At 49.0% G+C, this 22,300-nt stretch overlaps 2 protein-coding genes across 2 annotated transcripts in view; one reads left to right on the forward strand and one right to left on the reverse strand.

Moving 5' to 3' along the window:
• Positions 1-19,706, reverse strand: part of HDLBP (high density lipoprotein binding protein) — a 55,865-nt gene extending 36,159 nt beyond the window's left edge. Inside the window, exon 1 of the mRNA XM_020913197.2 lies at positions 19,536-19,706. The gene's annotated coding sequence lies outside the window, so the exon portion shown is untranslated. The remainder of the gene's footprint in view (positions 1-19,535) is intronic.
• SEPTIN2 (septin 2) overlaps positions 18,582-22,300 on the forward strand; it is a 28,678-nt gene continuing 24,959 nt past the window's right edge. Inside the window, exon 1 of the mRNA XM_020913199.2 lies at positions 18,582-18,654. The gene's annotated coding sequence lies outside the window, so the exon portion shown is untranslated. The remainder of the gene's footprint in view (positions 18,655-22,300) is intronic.

Below are 22,300 nucleotides of genomic sequence, written 5' to 3' on the forward strand. Positions count from 1 at the left end.
AGTGCAGCCTCTAAGGCCGAGCGCTGCCAGCAGCACAACCAGGCGAGCACAGGCTCCCTCCGCCTCGGGCCACGGGGCGCGCCCTCGGGGCCTCGCGCATGGAAACAGGGGCAGGCCCATCCCACAGGAGACAAAGACGCCTCCCCACGCCTCACTGGGCGACCGTCTGCATCAGAGGACTCCTCTGTGCTCCGTCTTTGATTGTGTCATTAGAGAAACCAACACCTGCTTCCAGGTGCAGGCCATGCTTCAGAGCAGCCCTTCCACACACAGGCATGGGGACTCTGGAGGAGCAGGGGCATGAAGGCGCGGCTGCAGGAGGGCTCTGGCAGTCTCCCCCTAGTCCTGCGATTAAACTACAAGAAACAAAATCATCCCAGATCTGACCTAGGGCAATATACTTGGAGGTGTTTTTCTTCCTACAATTCACATACAAAAGTTTCATGAGCTAGAATGAGCTTAGCTCAAGTTTATAAGAAACTCTCTGAATATAGAGCCAGCTAAAGCTACACTTGAATATTTAAGAATTAGAACCAGTCCTATCCAAACAGAAATAGAATGCTTTTCTACAAAGGAAGGAACAGAAAAACCTGGTCTTCAGATTTTCTCCTCTCCAGGAGTAGCCTCGGTGGGCACTTGTCTGCTTGGTGACCCTAGGCGCATCACACCCTTCAAAGGCCATGTTTTCTCATCTGTCAGGAGGAGATGGAGAATTCTGTCAAGCCCAAACTAAGTGGAAATTTGAAGGTGCAATGTCTGGTGGATAGGTGGATGAATCAGAACTTCCCAGCCAGGTTGAAACAGTTTCTGCCTGGTCATCAAAGGAGCATGCGGTCTTGGTTATCCTGAGGGAAGATTTATGCTGGATGCTTCTCATCAAGTGCCACTTTCAGTTGGTTTAATCTGGAGCAGGACTTATTGGAATAATAGTTTGGTTTTCTAGAAGGAGCTCACAATAGAGGACTCCCTTCCAATCTCACCATATATACAACATCACCGTCACTGGATGAGGATCAGCCTGTGGTGTGGTTGGTGGTACTTATCTCACTTGCCCCATGATCTCCTCCATTCCACATTATTGTACAGTATCCACTTTTCATTGCCCTCACAGTTTGTTTTAAAAATGGAGAATTTTTATTACCTTTAAGTAGAGACCTGCCTGCAGCAATAAGGTGAAAAAGGTTTTTTTTTTTTCACTTAACTTATATGGAACCCAAAACATCAAGCTGGTGCAAATGATTTTCAATGCTTGATATGGATGTTTCAAGTATGTCAGCTATCCGCAGTGTGGTGTAACATTGACTGTTTTCAATTAATGTCTTGATTTGACTGCTGTCAACTTCAACTGGTTTACCCGACCATGGAACATAGTTCAGAGAGAATCTCCAGCACCAAATTTCGAAAACCACTTCTGATACATTTCATTAGTGACAGCACCCTCTCCATACACTGCACAAATCTCTTTTTGAGTTTCAGTTGTGTTTTTACCATTTCTTTAAATAATAAAGCCTAATATGGCAAAAATGTTGTTTTTCTTCCATCTTCAATATTAAAACGGCTACACAGAAATTCACCAATTTTGGTTTTTTAAATGCACATTGAAAGGACAGCTGTCACAGTATAACCTAACAATTGTTTCGAACAAAGTTAGACAATTAAGTGCTGTTAGTCATCATACAGGAAAAAACGAGCTAACTTTTTGGCCAATCCAATACCATGATTCTCCTTGCCTCTACTGTTGTTCAGTAGCTAAGTCATGTCCGACTCCTTGTAACCCCATGGACTGCAGCACACCAGGCTTCCCTGTCCTTCACTACCTCCCAGAGTTTGCTCAAATTCATGTCCACTGAATTGGTGATGCCATCCAACCATCTCATCCTCTGTCATCCCCTTCTCTTCTTGCCCTCAATCTTTCCCAGCATCAGGGTCTTTTCCAGTGAGTCGGCTCTTCACATCAGGTGGTCAAATATTGGAGCTTCAGCTTCAGCACCAGTCCTTCTAATGACTATTCAGAACTGACTTCCTTTAGGATGGACTGGTTGGATCTCCTTGCAGTCCAAAAGGGACTCTCAAGAGTCTTCTCCAGCACCACAGTTCGAAAGCATCAGTTCTTCGGCGCTCAGCCTTCTTTATGGTCCAGCTCTCACATCCATACATGACCACTGGAAGAACTACAGCTTTGACTGTATGGACCCTTTGCCTCTAGAACCATATAAATCAGAGAAAAATAAACTCTAAAAACAATTAAGTCCTGCTTCTTTATCTTGATGCTGGTTATATGGGAGGTTTAATACCGTTTATGGCTGAATGAATCTTCACTAAAGATTTGCATAGTTCTCTGTATGTTTGCCATACTTAACATTTTTACTAAAGAAACTGGAAAGCAACCTAAATAACAACGTTACAACATGGCATAAGCATTGGAGAAAACACAACCTTAAAACACAATAACATGACAGCATATTCCAAGGGGGATAAAACCAGAAACATTAATTACTGTTGTTCTAAAACTATTTCATGTTGTTGGATAAGGTCTTCATCCTTAAAAACCAATTTCCAGCATAAGTGAAAATCATGCAGATTGTTAGCTGAACTGGAAACACCTATATTCATTACTGCTTCCCAGGCCTGTCTGCTATGAGAGGCAATGCGGCGCCTGAGCACACGGACCGTGCACTCAAACACCATCCCCCACTCTGAGAGAAGACGGCTGTATCCCAGCCACAAGATGGGATATTGTGCTGTGGCAGAGAGCAAGGATGCAGTCACACACCAAAGGGGTCACCTCCAAAGGATGCAGAAGTCAACCTGCAGGAACAAATGTGGACATCAAAAGAACTGTTTCAGGACTTCCCTGGTAGTACAGTGGATAAGGCAAGGGACACGGGTTTGATCCCTGGTCCGGCAAGATCCCGGGAGAAGGAAATGGCAACCCACTCCAGTATTCTTGCCTGGAGAATCCTGTGGACAGAGGAGCCTGGAGGGCTGCTGTCCATAGGGTCGCACAGAGTCGGACACGACTGAAGTGACTGAGCAACAGCCGGCAAGATCCCATATGCGCAAAGCACCTAAGCCTGTGTGCCACAACCACTGATCCCACACTCTGGAGTCCTCGAGCCGCAACTGACGAGCCCGTGTGCTGCAACTACTGAGGCCTGTGGGTCCCAAGTCCGTGGTCCACAACGAGAAGCCACCGCAGTGCGAAGTGCGTGCGCCACAGCGAAGAGCAGCCCAGCCTGCCCCACCAGAGCAGACCCCCGGACAACACTGAGCACCCAGCAACAAAGATAAGATAAAGAAAAAACTGCTTCAGGGGGCTGAAAGACAACTATATACATATTATATATATATATATATGTGCGCGCGTGTGTGTACACACACACACACACACACACACACACACACAAGTTTATAATACTGGGGGGGAAGCAACAAAAATGCATTGTTGCTTCAGAAGTTGCTCGTCCAAATATACTCTAAATATGAACAAATGAAAAGAAATAATTTCTCCTTTCTCTCCAATAGGAACTGTATTTCAAAGTAATCAGAATTAGTAAAGGAAAACTTCATATAAAAATGCCAATAAATAAATGTAGAAACAAAACTAGAAAAATCCTCATTTTGCAACTGTCAACTGTAGGCTAAATCATGGCCCTAAAGACATCCATGAGCATAGCCCTGGAACCTGTGAATGTGAACCATGAACTAACTTAAGAGCACTTAGATGGGAAGATTATGTAACAAGGGGCACTCACGCATGCAGGCGGGTACAGCAAGCTGGGAAAAGCAAGAAATGGATTCTCTCCAGAACCCCTTGAAGGAAGTCCTGCTGACACCTCAACCTGACCCCACGGAGGCTGATTTCAGCCAAGTTCCTCGTGACTTGTTACATCAGCAACAGGAAACTAATACACCAACCAAACAGGGGAAACAAGCAAAAGTGCTGTTGAGCCATTAGATGATGGGTGATAAAAAAACTTCATGAGGGGCAGAATCAGCCTGCTGACACTACATTCACTGATCAATTGTAACGTAGCGAACAGAAAGACAGCCAGACACCATGCCTCCTGGCAGAATGCACATGCGCTACCCAGCACAATCCAGGCTGTGTTCTTGACACCCTCCCTACTCCGTCTTCGCAAAAACAAACAAAACCCCCAAACCCGAAACACCCCTCCCCAATGAATTAAGCATCCAGATCTAGCTACCAGTTTACAGGAAATAATGAGGATCAGAGGACACACCACCACCACAAACAACTGACCCAGTCCAGAATGTGGAGACCTTGTAAAAGCAGTTTCTGACATTTGGAGAAAACTGGACACAGAATAGATATTGTTAGGTGTAATTACTTTAAAGCCCTCATCTATTGAAGATACATGCTGAAGTATTTATAAGTGACATGAAAAGTGGGCTTTGCCTTAAAATACTCAAAGTTCAAAGTATGACAAGTGTGGAACAAGCAGGGAAGATGAATAAAAATGGCAAAACGCTGACCACTGTTGAAGTTGTGTGACAGGTATATGAAGTATCCATATCCTCTCCTATCTGGGGTATGTTTCAAGGTTTTTCTAACAATAAGGGGTTCAGAAAAGGAAAAGATCAAAGAGCACTACTTAGCAGGGTGTACAAAGCTATCTGAGGATGAATCAAACTTGAAAATTTTATAAATTTTATAAAATTTACAAGGAGAAATGAAGATAAACGAGCCAATAAGCATTTAAGATGGAAAACAAATATCAAAGAAAGTACATGGAATAAATAAACGAAGAATTGGTGAAATAGAAAACAAAAACAAGCAAAATACAGCTGATTTGGTAAATCAAAACCAAAATCAGAAAAAAAAAACACAACTAAAATCAATTTCTCTGAAAAAAGCAATTAACTCTTTCAAGTCCGTCTGACAAGGGAAGTGCACACAGAAGACACAAGCTCACAATGACAGGACACTCTTGGTGCCTGGTGTTGAAATAAGAATGGGGTTATATTATGGACTAGTTCTCTTCTCAGTTGTGGCTGAATGTAACGTGTACAATAAATCATCTCTTTTGCTGTCTTAGCTGAAGAAAAAAAAAAAAAAAAAGAATGGGGTTATAAATGGCAGTAATTATATCTTCTGGTAGCTCCCAAAGAAGTAGGAGCTTCTTTGCCTCATGAGAGCTCCAGGAATTATTTTTGTGTCTCACTGGCATTGGTTGGGTTCTGAGCCCGTCAGGGGCCAAGGGGATGGAGTATGTCTGTTAGCTACAGTTAATCAGGGTGCTCCCACAAGCTGAGCCACTTCATCCCCAACACATGGCCTGCACATGGTAGAAAGGGTGGCTCCCCAAAACAATGAAAGGGTGCTGCAGAGAAAAGATTATCAACTACAAACCAGTTTACAAACATAAAATTTAAAACACCAGCCCAATAAATCCACTCTAAAATTCAGAGAACAAGGCACCATAAGTAGGTTTGTGCTCGAGATGCAGTAAGGATTCGTTATTAGGTAATGTAATCTCACATGCAGAGCTCAGAGGAGGTGCACAAACATATATACAGAACTGAAAGATGGCCATTTAAAAAAGCCCATCTGGCTGATGAAACTCAGCATCTATTCCTTACTTCCTAAGGAATATAACTTCAGGAACAGAAGGAAATGGCCACATGAAGAACATTTCCCGGAAGTAAAACATATCACATTTAGTGAAAAGCCAAAATAATCCTATAAAGTAACAAACCAGCAAAGATGTCTATTAATACTATATAGGGCCAAAGACTGTCAAACATGCAACTTAAGGAGAAATAATTAAGCTAAGAGACAAACGCCAGTATCTGCAGATGACCACCTGTTTAGAAAACCCCTCTGTTATAATGAAGAGTTAGGAAAACTGAAGGAAGTTTCAGTGTTAGCAAAACAGAACATGCATTAGATGCCTGAGTCATGGAGCAGTTTCATCATCGAGGAGACTTCACCACCGAGATGTCTCTTTTCCCCCCAAGTTCATCTACACCCTCAAAGAAATGCAAATAACATCTGTGGTCAGCGAAGTATGACCATCCAAAGACACCAGGTCCTGCTATTTGGAATTTAAACATTACTTTACCTGGAAAAAAAAAAGTCTTTCCAGAAGTGACTGAGGACTACCCTGAATTATCTGAGTGGGTCCATTACAAGTATCCTTCTGAAAGAGAGGAAGAGACAACACAGAGGTCAAGGCTGACACCCAGATGGAGGCAGAGCCGGGACACACAAGCCGAGCACACAGCAGCAGCCACGAGAAGCTGGAGGCAGGAGCCCCAGAGGAACAGCGGGCTGTCAGGTTTCAGATTCCAGCTCCAGAACTGAGAGAATAAATTTCTGTTCTTTTAAGCTATTACATTTGTCATAACTTACTTTGGCAGTCATAGGAAACGTAACACAAGGTCCCAGGAGGTTTTTAAAAATATACATGTACTGTGAAAAAGGGGGGGGGGGGTCCCTAAATTCACCTGAAAATAAAACTGTCCTAGGTTATCTGAAAAAAAGAAAAAAGTGGGGAATTCAACCTAAAATCAGCAAAGCACACCATAAAGCAAGAGTCATTAGTGCTTGGGGTTTTGGCTAAGGAAGAGGAAAATGGATAAATGAAACAAATTCAGGTGTCCCTGTGAGTTAAGCATTTGAAACAAATGCCACTTCAAGTCAGCAAGGAAGGATGGACTAGACAATCAACAGAACTGGGCCCACTTGCAAGCCATTTTGAAAAACTTATAAAGACTGATCCCCACCTCACAACAGACACCAAAGCAAATTTCAGCTGGATTAGAAACCTGAAGGTAAAGAATTAAGCCTGAGGAACAGGAAGACTGGGGAGGAAAGCCTACTGATGACCCAGACTGCAGAGGCCACAAAGGAAAATGCGGACTCACTAGTGTTTATGAGAGCTTCAGGGCTTCACACGGTGAAGGCGGTCTAATGCAGAAGTCAGGGTACACAGGGTTCTTCTCTGGCTGGAAAACATCTGAACACATGCCTCATAGAAAACTAACACATGCTACATAAACACATGAATTAATGTGTTCATCCTCATTTAGTCCTTATGCTATGAGGTCAACAAAGATGAACAAAAGCGATGCAACCGGTTCTGAAACAGTAAGAAAACAGGCTCCTAGATCACTGAGGATGTGTAAAATTAGAAGCAATTTAAAAACATATAACAAACAACAGACACACACAATCCAATTCAGTGGTAACATCCAAAGAAGCTGCTCACCAGAAGCAGCAGCACAGAACACAGGAGTAAGAAGGCTCACAGGAGCGCCATGACATGCAGACAATGGGAAAAACATGTCTGCACCAGTGGGAAGGTGGTCACGGACGGCACAGTGACACGCCGACACCATACAGCAGGTGTCACCACCAGTGAAGCAGCGGCTCAGGCACCAGCCTCAGAAGGGCAAATGCCAGTGCAGAGAAGGCTGTTTTAAAGCTGGGACAGAGCTCCACGTAAGGGCGTGCAGAGCTGCACCAAAGAGCAAGGGCTCCACGCAAGCAGTGGGGACTCACCGAGCCAGGACACGGGACCGCCTAGAGGCTTCCAGTGGCCAAAGACAGGACCACACGAACACCAAAACAAATAACAATAAAAAATGACAACCAGCTGAACAAAATGGGAAACTCTTAGCCTAGACTGATAGAAATAAACCTGTAAACTGAGAGGACCTGATAGGAAGAGATACCTAGTTTCAAAAGCACCCCCCCCACCCCCCACACACACATTTGTTAACCGGGAAGACTTCACAGCAGAGAAGCCGGGCAGACACCACCTTCATCCAGTGACCCATCCCTGGGAAGCGGACAAACTGAGACTGTGTGCCGTCGGACACAAGGCTAAGAGAAGGCCCAGCACGCATTCTGTGCCATTCCAGCTGAAGACACAAAACCTGAATCTAACCGAAAGGAAACCAACAAGCCCACTCTGAGAGACACTGTGCAAAATAACTGCTTGCGACCATTACGTATCAAGGTCAGGAAAGCCAAGGCAAGATGGAGCAAATGTGAACCGGTCTGAAGGTCGCTAAGGATTCATGTCAGTGGTTGTACTAAGTGTCCTGTTTGCAGGAAACACACTGAAACAGCCAGGGTTTCATGTCCCCAAGTTACCTGCAGGTGGTTCAGAAAAATTTGTTTTGCACCATAACTGAAACTGCCCTGAAAGTATGAGTTAAAATTTTTTTCTTAAATATTTAAATGGAGTATAGTACTACCTTTGTAATTAGAAAAAATAAACACCTTACTTTGGAAACAAACACACTGATGTAGGAGAGGGGAGGCAAATGACACCATTCAACTCAAAGTCAAAACCCAATTTTAATTATATATATTTAACTATGCGTTCACTTCACCAACAAAGGTCCTATGGTTTTTCCAGTAGTCACATACAGATGTGAGAGTTGAACCATAAAGAAGGCTGAGTGCCGAAGAATTAATGCTTTCAAACTGTGGTGCTGGAGAAGACTCTTGAGAGTCCCTTGGACTGCAAGGAGATCCAACCAGTCCATCCTAAAGGAAATCAGTCCTGAATGTTCATCAGGAAGGCTGACGGTGAAGCTGAAGCCCCAATAGCTTGGCCACGCGATGCAGAGACAACTCACTGGAAAAGACCCTGATGCTGGGGAAAGACTGAGGGCAGGAGGAAAAGGGGCCGACAGAGGATGAGATGGTTAGAGTGCACCATTCCCCAATGGACATGAATTTGAGCAAGCTCCGGGAGACAGTGGACAGAGGAGCCTGGCGTGTTGCAGTCCGTGGGGTGGCAAAGAGTTGGACACAACAGTCACTGAACAGCTGAGCTCACCTATTTAGATCAATGCACTTTTCATCCACATTTTATGCAGCATAACAAAATCTCCAGCTTAATGTGACATACTGTGACAATACCAGAGCCTGTTACATGCAATTTTTTTCGGAGTTCCTGAAAGTGGACTTTTAAACCATCAGAAAAGGAAGCTGCTGACAGTACACCTCCATGTGCTAAGCAGCACACCTCAAACACCACCAGGGTCCCCACAGAGACTGCCAGTGGGCGCCCTCAGAGGAGGCAGGAGGCCTGACAGGGTCCAGAGGCGCTCTCAGAGCTTTTCAGACACCACGTCCAGAAAGGATGCGCCCTTGGAGCCAGCCACCAATCACAGTCTGCTCTCTGACCAAGAAGCAAAACTGAGCCAGCAGCACGGAACCAGCCACGCCGCGTGAAGGGAACGTCGCCCAGGGAGAGAGCAGAAGACATTCAGGCTGGGCAAGGAGGCCGCCCACCCCATCAGCAACGGCTAAAAGAGAAGAGATACGGCACCACCACTGCAGGACTGGGGTGAGGAGACGGGGAGACAAGAAAAGGGACACTGTGGAATTAAAAGAGCCCCATAAGAAGCCTCCTAGTGCATATAAACAAGTTCTTAACAGGGTGAAACAAAAACCACACACCTTCAATGAAGCCACAGACTAACAGATAACAGGAACCTAGTAACTACCCACGTGAGACTGGGCAGGAAGCCCTCCCACGCCACGTCTCCCTCAAAGGTTTAGTCCCGACACGACGCACACAGTGTGGAGCCGTCCAGAGGAAGTCAGGACTGCAGCTCACGCTCGGGCACTCCAGCCCATGGCAGCACTGGCAGGCAGGCACACCTGAAGCCCCAGCGACGGAGGACAAGAGGCCGCCACGCCTCACCGCTCCAGGAACGAGCGCGCCTCCCGGGCCGGGGGGAGCCGAGGGTGCTTCCAAAGATCACAGAAGGCTGCCTCTCCCAGCAGCACCATCCTATCGCCTCTGCCCCATCTTTCAGAAAGAACCACACGCACCAATCTCAAGGGAACGCGATCCTCATCTCCAGCACCTGTGAAACTACGGGACAGCCCCCAACAGCAGCAAGTCTGAGGTCACTCTGCCTGCAGCTGGACCTGGTCTGGATGCTGCAGAAACCACCAGGCTGATTGGAGCAGCCCAGGGGCCTGGGTCACAGGCAGCCTGGCAGCTCTGCTGAGCTCACTGCTGCGGTGACAAAGGCAACACAGAACTTTGGTCTCAGGGGCGGGAGAGTCAGCTCCAAGCAAAAGCAAACTTGTCAAAATAGAAGCCTTGTTTCTAAAGGAAAAAAATTGTTCTTCAAGTTGATCTCACACACACTGATTCAAGCCAGGGCGACAGGAGCACCTAACTAATCTTATACTCAGGAGAAAAAGTCAAAACTGCCAATATAATTCAGTAATTCTATCTGAAAGATATTTATAAATGAGCCAAGTATTAATGAAATGAGAAAGCTACCATGTAACAGTGAAATGAATAGTTGTTGTTGAGTCACTAAGTCGTGTCTGACTCTTCACAACCACATGAACAGCAGCCATCCAGGCTCCTCTGTCCAAGGGGCTCTCCCGGCAAGAATACTGGAGTGGGTTGCCATTTCCTTCTCCAGGGGATCTTCTCAACCCAGGGATCAAACCTGCATCTCCTGTACTGGCAGGCAGATTCTTTACCACTGAGCCACCAGGGAAGCCAGTAACACATAGAAAATAAAACCAAGTAGGATAATACATTATCTTTGATTTTGTTCACAATGGCCAGCAAACTTGGGAGTCCACCCCAAACTGTCATCACCTAACACCCTACGTCCAAGGGTAAGGGCACCACCTCACAGTGGTGAAGAGTGGTGAGTTTACAGTCCCAACAGACAGAGTCCATAGCCTCCTATTCACAAGCAACAGGACACCACCAAGAGAAGCATGGCTCGTAACTGTCAGAAGAATACTTCAGAAAAGTAGAAAGAACAGAGAACACCTATCCTATCCTTTATTCTTCCTTAATTTTAGAGAGAGAGAGTTAAAGCAAGGACGAATGCTCTCGGCTCTACATTCTAAAGGCATCAGAACCCACACCCTGTCTGCTAAGAAGTGAGCCCTGAGGGGCAGAACCGCTTCTCTGAAGTCACTCACCTCAACCAGAGTCTCAAAAACAGCAGAAAATGCCAAACGCACACCACCTTTTCCAAACTGGTTTCTAACTCTACACTTGCACGGCTGTCTCTGCCCCTCTGGTCTCTCCTGGCGCTGAGGGGCCGAGCCCTTCTGAGGGCAGCAAGTGCTGCGCTGGGCCATCTCCCCCAGGCGGTCTGCTGTGGCAACCCCATCAGGAGGGCTCTCCAGGGGTCCGGGGTGCCTCCCGAGGGGCAGGGAGGTTGCCAGGCAGGCGGTGCTCCCCAGACACCTTCGAGCGGCCTGCTCTCCCCCAGGAGCACATGCCCAGGGTCTGCAGGACAGATGCGGGGGGCCAGGGCAGAGCCCTCCCTCCCAGCCCCCTTCTGTCTAACCCCAGCCGCCCAGGCCACATGATACCTGGGGGGCGGGAGGGGCCCACGGAACTTCCCTGGAGGGCACGCCGGTTTAAGCAGCAGAGCCAACACTGCATGCAGACAGCCTCTGACCAAAGTTGTTTCCTCCCTCCACAAAGAAACCAGAGGTAGCCTGGGCCAGTCCATCCTGTCCAGAAGCTCTGAGTGGGGGTGCTGACCTGAGGCAAGCAGACAGCGCACCCTGCCCGCCGAGAGAGCGGCCGCCGCTGAGACACAGGGCCCTCCTTGCCCATCTCGGCAGAGGCTACTGCCCCACCTCGGGAGCTCGGTCCCCATGCTCAGCCCCGCCCCAACCAGCTGCCAGACGCGGAAAGAAAGCAACGGAGCAGGTGAAGGTGGGACAGCACAGACACAGGGCCGCAGGACACTCAGCGGCCCGGGTGCGAGCTGACCTGCCACACGAGGCCATGCGGACTGGCCCAGGCCCACACCTGCCCGGAGGAGGCCGCTCCGGACCCTTCTGTGCAGGCAGAGCCCACACCAGCACCTCCAGGGGTGGTGGGGCCAGCGCGCCTCGAAAGCTGCCACGGCCTGCAGCAGCCCCTGCAACTCAGCAAAATGAGTCAAGCACACGGTGCAGAAGCCACACTGTCCCCACTTAGGTCACCCCTCTGAACACAGGGCGCCAGCCACAGCTGGGGTTCCACAACTAGAACAAGCCTACCAGCGGCTCCTCCTGCAGCCCAGACAAAGCTGGGGAAAGCCAAGAGGGGGCGACCCCAGAGCCTGCGGAGTCCTAAGGTGATGCCGGGGGGTGGGGGGCAGCCACGGGTGGTGGAGCTGGGCAGCAGCAACAGAAGGTGGAAGACGAGTCCAGCAGAGTGGAAAGAGAGCCAAGCCGATAGGGGCCGTGTGTCACTGCAGGTGCCGGCCCTGTGCGCTCCGTGTATGCAGGCCTGGGGGCCCTGATTTGTTCACTTCCTCCCAGGAAACCTGCTGACAAGTATGCACTTTCTGAAAGATAAATGCCTGAAGATGGACTCGATGATAATAAAAATTCTAAAAGGCACAGAACACTTTTCCAGCGTCTACTTTGAGGCAGAATGCCTACCTTGCTGCAGAGGCCTGGCCGGCCCCAGCCCTGAACGCTCTATCACCTCTGGAGATGCTGAGAGGACACGCGAGCTAAGCTGTCTAGGCTGAATGTTTAAGTGTGCGAACTTCTGAGACTGAGGACCAGGGCAGACCCCGAATCCCTGCGGTGTGCTCATCCCCGAACTGCAAAGGGAGCGGACACTAGTACCCGCGCTCCGGTGTCACTGTGAGGATTACGGGACCTCACACGCGGAGCGCTTAACCCGGTCTGGCAGAGTAAGCTGGGGGGATTTTCTGTTACCAGGGCCTCCTCGGTAGCTGTGACAGCAGGACTCCGGCAGTGCACACGGCGTGGCCTTAACTCAGCCACACTTCCGTCTTATTTTTTTTCATTTATTTATTTTTTTAATCTTTTTTAAAAAAAACTCAATCACTGTTGCCAGGGGCTTCAACCCCCAGGCTCCTCTCTCCTCGACTGAAAAACCCAGACATCACATTAAAAAGCAGAGACATTACTTTGCTGACAGAGGTCCGTACAGTCAAGGCTATGGTTTTCCCAGTGGTCATGTATGGATGTGAGAGTTGGAACATAAAGAAAGCTGAGCGCCAAATTGATGCTTTTGAACTGTGGTGTTGAGAAGACTCTTGAGAGTCCCCTGGACTGCAAGGAGATCCAACCAGTCCATCCTAAAGGAGATCAGTCCTGGATATTCATTGGAAGGACTGATGCTGAAGCTGAAACTCCAATACTTTGGCCACCTGATATGAAGAACTGACTCATTGGGAAAGACCCTGATGCTGGGAAAGATTGAAGGCGGGAGGAGAAGGGGATGACAGAGGATGAGATGGCTGGATGGCATCACCGACTCAATGGACATGAGTTTGGGTAAACTCCGGGAGTTGGTGATGGACAGGGAGGCCTGGTGTGCTGCAGTCCATGGTGTCGCAAAGAGTTGGACACGACTGAGCGACTGAACTGAACCAAGCTACTGAAACACTCCATGACATCTGGGTGTACCTGTACCCCTCACTCTCATCAACTAAAATGTTCATGTTTATTTTTCCCATCTGTAGGGGAAATATGATTTTAATGTCATCTTCAATCATAAGCAACTAAAATCTTGCTCTGCACATTGCCATGTGAACTTCTTGACTGTGAAGACCGACCTATTCACAGCCTCCATCCACGTTCCTACCAGGGTGCTTGAGCACACATTTAAGACAAGGTAAAATGCATAGCTGGGCTACAAACAATGGAGCAAACAGAAGAATAAGGAATATAAACAAAACTCAAGTTGTAAGCTAAAATAACGTTGTTAAAGGATGCCCAGACAAAAGTATTAACAAAACACTATAAAAAAAGACCATTTTTTGTTTTGTTTTGCCTCTCAGGCTCTTGGCTGAAGGCAGTGGTTTTCACCCCCTCTGGAAAAGGGAACCTGAATCCCTGCCCTGGAGACGCTAGTAACAGCAGCGCTGGAAAGCCACTCTGCAGGTAGGGGAAGGAAGTTCCTACACAGCCACTGCTGAGCTCCTGGCCTTCTCCTCTCACTGGAGGCCCCTTAAAGACGGGAAGCCAGGCAAGAGTCTGGGGGGTGCTTTTCTGGAGAATCCAGAGAGACCCGAAGAAGCCAACAGGGTGCTGTACGGAACGGCCCAGCCAGGTGCCTCCACAGTGAGTGTCACAGTAGGCAGGCCCCAACCAACCACGAAGTCAGGGTCCCTCTGACATGTAAGCAGGCAAGCAAACTTCACTGGAGAGCCTTGAAAAGGCTCTGACCCCCTGAAAGCCAAAACCCCAACGCAAAAAGCAACCAAAAGCAAGCGGCAACTTCAGGGAAAACTCTCTAATGTCCTCAGAGAGATCAAAGAAGATATTACATCCATGAAAGGTTATAAGATAGGAACAGAAAAATTAAGAGAAAGTGCTAAGAAATAAAGTGAGAAAAATTCAATACAAGGGCTATAAGAATGTTTCCAGAAAGAAATGGGAAGTCTAAGGAAATCAGACTGCCAATCCAGAAGGTCCAATAGTTGAATTCTAGAAAGTGAGAGAACAGAAAGAAATCAAATCAATCAAGAAAACACCCAGCACTGAAAATCAGAAGTTTCCAAAATAAAGGAGCCCAAAAGGCCGGCAAGACATTAGATGAAAACAGACTGCAAGAGACATCACTGCACTGTGTATTTTGCATTTCACACAAAATCCTGCGAGCTTCAAAGAAGAAAACACAGTCAGATATAAGGGCTCAAGAATCAGAACTGCTAACACTTCAAGACTAACACTGAGAAATGGAAAATGGGGGTAACCAATGTCCAAGCTCTCACTTGAGTACAAGGGCCGAACAACGCACTCCAGATATCCAGGCTCTCAAAATTTTATCCGCCAGGCAATTCCTTGAGGAAGTGCTCCATCAAAATGAGAGGGGGGAGAAAAAAATCAAGAATGAGAAAGACGGGTTCCAGGAAACCAAAGGCAGTGAGGCCTGCAGTGAGGTTCCAGCAGGCAGGAGGCCTGGGCCAACAGAGCCTGATCAGATGAAAGACGGAGTCTCTTGAAGGAGATTTAGACAACTGGTGAACTGAGGGTTTAATTTTAGCAGCAAATACATAGAAAACTAAGAAAACAACCAAAACCACTCATATGAACTTTAGGGAAAACAAAAACTCCAGAAGTCCCATCATACCATTTAGCACAGCTGTTAATAGTATACCAGTAGTCATAAATACTAAATACCCAACAAGCAAAGTGCACCAAAGTGCACCTACTTTGGGCATTTGTCTGCGCAGCAAAGGCAGAGGGGTGAATGAAAACAAGAAATACTGCATCTCCTATTAAGTGAAGAGACGATGTGTGGGACAGGGAGGGAAGAGGAGTAAGTGAGCAAGTCAGGCACAGATGGGAGAGGTGGCATCAAAAACGGGTGTCCTGGAATATGAGTCAGTTGAAATGAGGTAGATGAACCTAGAGCCTGTTATATACAGTAAAATCAAGTCAGAAAGAGAAAAACAAATATTTTATATTTACACACACATATATATAGAATCTAGGAAAATGGTTCTAATGAGCCTATTTGCAGGGCAGGAATAGACACACAGAGGTAGAGAATAGACTTGTGGGCACATTGGGGGTGGGGAGGTGGGTAGAACAAACAGAGAGGACCATTGAAATATATACTATATGTTAAATAGGTAGTATGACAACATTTATTTGCCAACAAAGGTCCGTTATAGTCAAAGCTATGGTTTTTCCAGTAGTCATGTATGGATGTGAGACTTGGATCATAAAGAAAGCTGAAGAATGGATGCTTTTGAACTGTGGTGTTGGAGAAGACTCTTGAGGGTCCCTTGGACTGCAAGGAGATCAAACAAGTCAATCCTAAAGAAAATCAAACCTGAATATTCATTGAAAGGACTGATGCTGAAGCTGAAGTTCCAATACTTTGGCCACCTGATGTGAAGAGCTGACTCATTAGAAAAGACCCTGATGCTGGGAAAGACTGAAGGTAGGAGGAGAAGGGGATGACAGAGGATGAGATGGCTGGATGGCATCACCAACTCCATGGACATGAGTTTGAGCAAGCTCTGGGAGAGGGTGAAGGACAGGGAAGCCTGGCGTGCTGCAGTCCATGGGGTTCACAAAGAGTTGGACATGACTGAGCGACTGAACAACAAGAAAAATAGCTAGTGGGAAGCTGCTGTGTAACACGGAGCTCAGCCCTGTGCTTTGTGACAACCCAGAGGGGTGGACGAGGGCGCGCGAGGGAGGCTTAAGAGGTAGGGCTTACCTATGGATATTTACTCATGACTGGTTCACACTGCTGCTGTTGTATGGGAGAAACCAACACCACTGTAAAGCAATTATCCTCCAGATAAAGATAAATTAAAAAAATAAAGCCAGGTGTTCTGCAGTGGAGGACATGTGATCAGAGGAAGGAAACGGATAGTTTTTCTTTCATTCAAGTCTTTCCAGGTTTATTTGACCTTTTAAAAGGTGCATGAAGATATAATCCTGGTTTGAAGTAAAATTAATGTTTAACTTTAAAAACCATGAGTGCCAATAAACAGTATTAGGGGAGAGCATGAATGGCCAATGCACTACCATCAAACTAACAGCAAGCATCAACAAGATGACTAACACAACAGTGTGCCTAGACAAGTCTGGCTCATCAAATGGTACCAAGGAACGCTCACTCGCCTGGTAAACAGCAGCTGACTAGAAATATCATCCCTAAAATATCTCTGATATTAAAATACAAAAAGGTAAAAAGAAATGAAAATCTTACTTCAGCTCAAAATAACTTATATAATCGAATTTTTTATAATCGAGTTTTTAAACGGCATATACATGCAAAAAGTTTAGTTCTTTTCTTGGTCTTCAAATGTTCAATGTTGTGGCACTTTTATAATTCAAGAGAAAAGATACATTAAGGTTCTTTCTATACTTGATCAAAAAGTTTTACAACATGTATCTTGGACTTTTTGCTACCAAAAGTCAGCAACTGAGAGTTGAGCTGTGTGCTCTGTTTCTTCCAGGAGCCGGGTTATTTCTTCATAGGAAAAGAAAGTGCCCTTCTCTGATCATCAGCCCTGTGAGATGAATGTGTGCTAAATCGGTCACACCAAATATATAAATATGTAAGCACCATGTGGCACTTTATAAAGGGTTCTCAGTCATTAACAGCGAATCTGTGAGATCCACTTGTGACTAAACATCACCAAGTCATCTTGGGGGACAGTGTAATCAGTTGAAAACCTGTCCAAGTCAGAGTGTTCACCAACCCTGTGACACCAAGTCAGAGGGTTTAAAACAAGCAGTATACCAAATTCTCAACCTCTTGAGAGTATGCCATCTCCAATACCAGTTGCTTGTCCCCTTTGCATACGCTAGTCCCTTCTAGCACAGTCCACCTGGAAAAACTCCTATTCATCTTCAAAACCCCAGTTTCAGCACAATGTTCTTCTTTGTGAAGATTTTCAAACAGGCAATCCCTGCCCCCTTTTCCTACTTCACGCAAGTGAAGTGCTTGTTGCTCAATTGTGTCCAACTCTTTATGACCCTATGGACTGTAGCCCACCAGGCTCCTCTGTCCATGGAATTCTCCAGGCAAGAATACTGGAGTGGGTTGCCATGCTCTCCTCCAGGGGATCTTCCTGACCCAGGGATAGAACCCGGATCTCCTGCATTGCAGGCAGATTCTCTACTATCTGAGCCAGCAGGGAAGACCCTTTCCTACTCCATACCTTGTACATACTTCCATTGCTGCATTCACAACACTGTAACCTACTCCTTTACAAGGCAATCTCCCCTATTAAGACCACAAACTGCCCGAGAAAAAGAAAAAAAAAAAGGTCTATGTCCTCCTTACCTACGCATCCTTAGAAATCTTAAAGAGTATGGCACACTGCCATTTCCATATAAGTTTTTAAAAAATATTTTCTACCCTTGAAGTAAAGTCATGAGGTGAAAGTCAGACCACCAGAAATCCCAAACAATAAAACCCAAGGAGAAACAAAATACTTGATGGTTCAAGAAGAAATTCTCCTATAAGAATGCTGAGAGGTCAGCCTGGCCCCTTGGAGGGCGCACTGTGACAAGGATCCAGCGGGGTCTCGAGTGCCCAGGAATGTGGGCCAGCGACATCTTAGGAGTGCTTTCCTTCACTCAGGTGACCTCAGTCTGATTAGAGAGGAGGTAAGCCCTGAAAGGTCATGATACAGACGGAACTAACAGCAGTTACAGGCAAGTTTCATCTTCAGTGTTTCCAATGGCTTTCAAATGTCCTTCAAGACTTCCAAGGGGTATGATCAGTTTTCTCCAAACCTAAAACTCTCGTGATAAGCGGGTGGTTGATGTCTCAGATCTGGAGAACTGGGAGTTCAAACAACAGAAGCCATTCTGAACCCAACAGCTTCTGAACTACTTTAGGACTCTAATATAAACCGTACTTCTTGAGCTGAGCGTGGGGGTGCTTCGTGCTCAGAGTCATCAACCACCACCCTAAGCACTAGACTTCGTCCAACGTCTCATTAGCCCAGGTTGCTCCCAGAAACCCACATGGAGCTTGTTCTGTGGAAGAGCACTAGCAGCTGCCTCAGACAAAATCCTAACTGTGACGCACCCCGTCGTAGCAGGGCCTCAGAGAGCCACCTGCCAAGGAAGCGCCCATCCCGTCGTGTCCTGCTGCGGGCACCGCCGCAGGTGCCGGCGATCCTGAGGGCAGCCGAAGACACGAACCGAGTACCTCAAGGGTAAACCACCCTGTTCCTGAGGATTCCGTTAAGACTCATCTACATTCCTTCGGACCGTGCTATTTAATAAGACACAGAGGCCGGCCTTCCACCGGTTTTACGTGGCGCCAGGACGCCACGCAGGGACTGCCCTCCCCGTCCCGAGTGGGCCGGGAGGGGACGCCCGGCCCTGAGCGCTTCACTTCCCAAAGACGCCTAGTCAGGACGCCCTTCGGGCACAACGCCTTCGGGCTCCCCGCGCCGCGCGGGCGCCCAGCGGAAACTCCAGAGTCGTGTTTACTGACAGTCGAGGCATTCGCGCCCAGCCTCCCGGCCAGCTGCCGGGCTTGCGGGTCGCGGGAGCGGGGGCAAACCGACCAGACTCGGCCGGCCCCCGCCGGGCACGTCGCCCTCGCGCCCCGAGCCGCAGTTGGCTCGGAGGAGCCCCCAGGCCTCACCTAACGGAAGACAGGGGCCGCCCACCCGCCCTCCCTCCCGTCAGGAGCTGGCCCCAGCCCTGGGCTCAAGAAGGCCACGTCCCCGGGGACGGGCGCCCAACTCTATGGTCCGCGCAGGAGCCGCAGGCCCACGTGACCCGCGGCAGCCAATGGAGGCGAGGGCCGATCACCGAGACGACGGCAGCCCAGGGCTAGAGCAGCCCTGCCGGGCCGCTGGCCGTCCCTCCCCGGCCAAGCTCCGGCATTCCCTGCTCGGTGCTGCCGCCATCTTCCTGGAGGAGAGACTCAGAGGCGAAAGGTCCCCCTCCCCGTGGTCGTTCCGAACTCTTACGGCCAGCTGCCCTCCCCCCGTCCGCCTCTCTCCTCTTCCCTGGTCATTAAGCTCCATCTAAAGAAACTCTCTTCCCTCATTCTAGTTATCCACAAGGCAAAGTGTTACATTACCTGTTCCTCTCTTATCAGCGTAAGGAAATCAAGCTCATAAGGTAGGAACTGTGGCGAAACAGGGACGAGCCGCCATCTTGGTAAAGGAGAAGAGGCTACGCTTGACCTCCCCCCCACCCCCCAGCCTCTATATGGCCAACCGCCGTGGGAGGGGCTCGGCGCCTGCGCAAGGGCGGAAACCAGGGGGGCGCCAGGCTGCGCCTGCGCACTTGGAGGCTGGCGGGAAGGGGCGGGGAGGAAAGCGTTGGCAAGGGGGCGGGGCGGCGTGATGACTCAATCCGCCCGCGCGCGCGGCGGGGCGGGGCAGGGCGCGAGCGCGCGGCGGGCGCTGGGCGGGTCGGCGGAGCGGTCGGTCGGTCTCAGTTCTTCTGCGAGTCGGCGGTGAGTACGTAGCCGTGGGGCCCGGTTGCCTTGGAGGCGCGAGCTAGGGGCCGACGCGGCTGGGCCGGCGCCCGCTCCGGGCCGTGGTCGCTCCAGGAGACACGCGGGCGGAGGAGGGGCGGCCGGCCTGGGCTCCTGGGCCCTCTCGACCCCCGGCCTCCGCCCACCTCCCCGGGCCTCCCCCCAGGCTACCCGCGCTCCCCGGATCTCCCTGGGCCTCCCCCCGCTCCCCGGATCCCCCCCGCGCTTCCCGGATCTCCCTGGGTCTCCCTCCACTCCCCGGATCTACCCCCGCTCCCCGGATCTCCCCAGGCCTGCCCCACTCTCCGGTCCTCCCCCCCGACCCCCGGGTCCTCTCCCGCTCCCCGCCCTCCCCGCTCACCCTTCCCCTAGCCGGTGCGAGTCCCTGGCCCTTCCCGTCCCCGGGGCCCTGGCGCGGGCGGAGGCGGCGGGGTGTGTCCGCGGGGAAGCCGAGTGGCCCTCGCTAACCCCGGGGGAGTTGTGCGGGGCGTGGTCAGCAGTGGGGCCCGGGCGCCGGGCGCTCGCGGGCGAACGTGGTCCGGAAGGGACGGTGTTGGTCGGGCCGACGTGGGCGCTTCCCCCTCCCGTCCGCCCTGGCCGACAGGAGGCGCGCGGGGCCCCGGCCGCCCCTCCGCTCGGCGGTGAACAGGACTGGGGGGAGAAGGCCGGTGCAGCGCGGACTCCGGGGGCGGGCGGGAGCGCCGGGGGAGGGGGATCTCTTCTGCAGGCCCGAAGTGGCCCGAGGCGGCCGACGTGCGGCTCCGTAAGGCCTGAGGACCGCCGGTTGGCTTTCCGCCAAGTTTTCGTCTCCCCCACCTTGTTTGGGCCCCCCAGACTTGGCCGCGGGCCCCTCCACGCTGACTTGTTAGTTCCAGCTGTGGTCGTCCTTGTTTGTCCTGGTCCAGAACTTGCCTCGAGTCTGGGGCCGCTTGTCTCCAGCGTTCGCTGCCTGGTACTGTCTCTGTTGCCCCGGATTCGGCCCAGATTAGACTTTCCCCGAAGGAGGTGTTGGCCGGAGGTCAGCCTCTGCTGTTCCGTGTGGTCGCTGTCCTACGAGGGGCAGGTGCGCGGACCTGCCCAGCATTACTCGTTGCCTGGCATGGTGACCCGCCCGTAGCCAACTTTCGGAGCTCTCTCGAACGACTCAGATCGTCACGATACCTCCAGACAAAGTCAGGGCCCAAAGCAGTCCCCCATCCTGGGGGGATATGATAGCGATGGTGTGGGGTCATGCAGACCCTCTCCTCCCGTTTGTAGTCTGAGGTTCCGTTCTTTCCGGTTTTGGTAGCTCCCACTCAGGCTTTTTTTGCATCATGCAGCCTCCTAACTCTCAATGAACCTTGGCAGTGATCTCTGCCACATTAACTTTATCCAAATTTTTTTTTTTTTTTTTTCATTTTTCTGTCCAATTTGCATTCTGACAGTTCCTAAACTAGCAGAGTGACCTACGGAAATGGGGATGGGACCCATAGGCACAAACCTCCCTGTGTGGTCTTTAATAAATGTGATTCAGGCCCTTTTTGTACTCAACTCTAAAGACAAAAACTGCTGGAAAAGAAAAAGTTGTTTTTGTTTTTTTTTTCCAGAGAGAAAAGAATGTGAGAAGTCATTTGGCGGCAGAATTGGGATGAAGCCATTTTTATCATCTTGGTTGTCTCATTTTGTGCTAGTAGTCATACTGTCATTAGAGAAAAGGCATTTGATTGTGGGGTGCTGCCGTTGTGCTATGAAGAGCATTTGTGGTGTACTTTCAGACCCAAAGGCTAAAATAAAATGCTAAGTGTTCCAGGGGCTCTGCATAAGGGATTACAGACCCTGAGGTCCTCCATTGCAGGATCATTTGTACATTAGGATAATGTATGGAACTACAAGGATGACATGTCAGTGAAGGGTGGTTTGGGGTGGTACAGTGATTCACATAAATGCCACTAAGCAAAGCAAGTTTGTGTTGCCAAGAATCGAGTTTTAGCCATATGTTCTCTGTCTCCATTTGCTTTAGAAGAGTTGGCTTCTGTGTTTTGGCGTGCTATTGCTGTCTGGAAGAAGGAAGCTGTGGGTCCAGGAGAGAACTTTAAGCAATTTCTGTTATTTAGAATGAGGGCAACCTGAGTGCATAAAGTTTTCCTTTGACCAAATTTCTGAAGTTTGGGGATCTGATTGATCTTCTTCCAAGGTTTAAACTAATCACAGTGCTTGGCATTTTTTGTGTTGCTGGATTGAGACTTTCTCACTGATAAGCATCTACTTAAGTTCAACAGAAGAATGTTGAACTTCTTTCAACTTTCATCTTAGAGTAATCAGTTAATAACTTAAACTGTTGGGAAATCATAGTGCATCCAAATTATATTTCAGGGGGAAAAATC

Source organism: Odocoileus virginianus, unplaced genomic scaffold (genome assembly GCF_023699985.2).
Source record: "Odocoileus virginianus isolate 20LAN1187 ecotype Illinois unplaced genomic scaffold, Ovbor_1.2 Unplaced_Contig_5, whole genome shotgun sequence".
In the NCBI taxonomy this organism is placed as follows: domain Eukaryota; kingdom Metazoa; phylum Chordata; class Mammalia; order Artiodactyla; family Cervidae; genus Odocoileus; species Odocoileus virginianus.